This window comes from Oncorhynchus gorbuscha, linkage group LG01 (assembly GCF_021184085.1).
Source record: "Oncorhynchus gorbuscha isolate QuinsamMale2020 ecotype Even-year linkage group LG01, OgorEven_v1.0, whole genome shotgun sequence".
In the NCBI taxonomy this organism is placed as follows: Eukaryota; Metazoa; Chordata; class Actinopteri; order Salmoniformes; family Salmonidae; genus Oncorhynchus; species Oncorhynchus gorbuscha.
The window spans coordinates 118,549,751-118,553,195 of record NC_060173.1 but is presented as its reverse complement, the minus strand read 5'-3'; positions in this window follow the sequence as shown (position 1 = coordinate 118,553,195).

Here is a 3,445-nt window from a genome sequence, read left to right as displayed (position 1 = left end):
TTAGGCCAGAGTTATGGGTGGCAGCGACTAGTAAATCCCCTTAGGCCAGAGTTATGGGTGGCAGCTACTAGTAAATCCCCAGAGCTATGGGTGGCAGCGACTAGTAAATCCCCTTAGGCCAGAGTTATGGGTGGCAGCGACTAGTAAATCCCCAGAGTTATGGGTGGTAGCGACTAGTAAATCCCCAGAGCTATGGGTGGCAGCGACTAGTAAATCCCCTGAGGCCAGAGCTATGGGTGGCAGCGACTAGTAAATCCCCTTAGGCCAGAGCTATGGGTGGCAGCGACTAGTAAATCCCCTGAGGCCAGAGCTATGGGTGGCAGCGACTAGTAAATCCCCTTAGGCCAGAGTTATGGGTGGCAGCTACTAGTAAATCCCCTGAGGCCAGAGTTATGGGTGGCAGCGACTAGTAAATCCCCTTAGGCCAGAGTTATGGGTGGCAGCGACTAGTAAATCCCCTTAGGCCAGAGTTATGGGTGGCAGCGACTAGTAAATCCCCTTAGGCCAGAGTTATGGGTGGCAGCTACTAGTAAATCCCCTGAGGCCAGAGTTATGGGTGGCAGCGACTAGTAAATCCCTTAGGCCAGAGCTATGGGTGGCAGCTACTTAGTAAATCCCCTTAGGCCAGAGCTATGGGTGGCAGCTACTAGTAAATCCCTGAGGCCAGAGTTATGGGTGGCAGCGACTAGTAAATCCCCTGAGGCCAGAGCTATGGGTGGCAGCTACTAGTAAATCCCCTGAGGCCAGAGCTATGGGTGGCAGCTACTAGTAAATCCCCTGAGGCCAGAGTTATGGGTGGCAGCTACTAGTAAATCCCCTGAGGCCAGAGTTATGGGTGGCAGCTACTAGTAAATCCCCTGAGGCCAGAGTTATGGGTGGCAGCGACTAGTAAATCCCTGAGGCCAGAGTTATGGGTGGCAGCGACTAGTAAATCCCCTGAGGCCAGAGTTATGGGTGGCAGCTACTAGTAAATCCCCTTAGGCCAGAGTTATGGGTGGCAGCTGACTAGTAAATCCCCTGAGGCCAGAGTTATGGGTGGCAGCGACTAGTAAATCCCCTTAGGCCAGAGTTATGGGTGGCAGCGACTAGTAAATCCCCTGAGGCCAGAGCTATGGGTGGCAGCGACTAGTAAATCCCCTTAGGCCAGAGCTATGGGTGGCAGCGACTAGTAAATCCCCTGAGGCCAGAGTTATGGGTGGCAGCGACTAGTAAATCCCCTGAGGCCAGAGTTATGGGTGGCAGCGACTAGTAAATCCCCTGAGGCCAGAGCTATGGGTGGCAGCGACTAGTAAATCCCTGAGGCCAGAGTTATGGGTGGCAGCGACTAGTAAATCCCTGAGGCCAGAGCTATGGGTGGCAGCGACTAGTAAATCCCCTGAGGCCAGAGTTATGGGTGGCAGCGACTAGTAAATCCCCTGAGGCCAGAGTTATGGGTGGCAGCGACTAGTAAATCCCCTGAGGCCAGAGTTATGGGTGGCAGCGACTAGTAAATCCCCTGAGGCCAGAGCTATGGGTGGCAGCTGACTAGTAAATCCCCTGAGGCCAGAGCTATGGGTGGCAGCGACTAGTAAATCCCCTGAGGCCAGAGCTATGGGTGGCAGCGACTAGTAAATCCCCTTAGGCCAGAGCTATGGGTGGCAGCGACTAGTAAATCCCCTGAGGCCAGAGCTATGGGTGGCAGCGACTAGTAAATCCCCTGAGGCCAGAGCTATGGGTGGCAGCGACTAGTAAATCCCCTGAGGCCAGAGCTATGGGTGGCAGCGACTAGTAAATCCCCTTAGGCCAGAGTTATGGGTGGCAGCGACTAGTAAATCCCCTGAGGCCAGAGCTATGGGTGGCAGCGACTAGTAAATCCCCTGAGGCCAGAGCTATGGGTGGCAGCGACTAGTAAATCCCCTGAGGCCAGAGCTATGGGTGGCAGCGACTAGTAAATCCCCTTAGGCCAGAGCTATGGGTGGCAGCGACTAGTAAATCCCCTTAGGCCAGAGCTATGGGTGGCAGCGACTAGTAAATCCCCTGAGGCCAGAGCTATGGGTGGCAGCGACTAGTAAATCCCCTGAGGCCAGAGCTATGGGTGGCAGCGACTAGTAAATCCCCTGAGGCCAGAGCTATGGGTGGCAGCGACTAGTAAATCCTTAGGCCAGAGCTATGGGTGGCAGCTACTAGTAAATCCCTGAGGCCAGAGCTATGGGTGGCAGCTACTAGTAAATCCCCTGAGGCCAGAGCTATGGGTGGCAGCGACTAGTAAATCCCTTAGGCCAGAGCTATGGGTGGCAGCGACTAGTAAATCCCCTTAGGCCAGAGTTATGGGTGGCAGCGACTAGTAAATCCCCTGAGGCCAGAGCTATGGGTGGCAGCGACTAGTAAATCCCCTGAGGCCAGAGTTATGGGTGGCAGCTACTAGTAAATCCCCTGAGGCCAGAGCTATGGGTGGCAGCTACTAGTAAATCCCCTGAGGCCAGAGCTATGGGTGGCAGCTACTAGTAAATCCCCTGAGGCCAGAGTTATGGGTGGCAGCGACTAGTAAATCCCCTGAGGCCAGAGCTATGGGTGGCAGCGACTAGTAAATCCCCTGAGGCCAGAGTTATGGGTGGCAGCGACTAGTAAATCCCTGAGGCCAGAGCTATGGGTGGCAGCGACTAGTAAATCCCCTGAGGCCAGAGCTATGGGTGGCAGCGACTAGTAAATCCCCTGAGGCCAGAGCTATGGGTGGCAGCTACTAGTAAATCCCCTGAGGCCAGAGCTATGGGTGGCAGCGACTAGTAAATCCCCTGAGGCCAGAGTTATGGGTGGCAGCGACTAGTAAATCCCCTTAGGCCAGAGCTATGGGTGGCAGCTACTAGTAAATCCCCTTAGGCCAGAGCTATGGGTGGCAGCGACTAGTAAATCCCCTTAGGCCAGAGCTATGGGTGGCAGCTACTAGTAAATCCCCTGAGGCCAGAGCTATGGGTGGCAGCTACTAGTAAATCCCCTGAGGCCAGAGCTATGGGTGGCAGCTACTAGTAAATCCCCTGAGGCCAGAGCTATGGGTGGCAGCGACTAGTAAATCCCCTGAGGCCAGAGCTATGGGTGGCAGCTACTAGTAAATCCCCTGAGGCCAGAGCTATGGGTGGCAGCTACTAGTAAATCCCCTGAGGCCAGAGCTATGGGTGGCAGCGACTAGTAAATCCCCTTAGGCCAGAGTTATGGGTGGCAGCGACTAGTAAATCCCCTGAGGCCAGAGCTATGGGTGGCAGCGACTAGTAAATCCCCTGAGGCCAGAGCTATGGGTGGCAGCGACTAGTAAATCCCTGAGGCCAGAGCTATGGGTGGCAGCGACTAGTAAATCCTCTGAGGCCAGAGCTATGGGTGGCAGCGACTAGTAAATCCCCTGAGGCCAGAGCTATGGGTGGCAGCAACTAGTAAATCCCCTTAGGCCAGAGCTATGGGTGGCAGCGACTAGTAA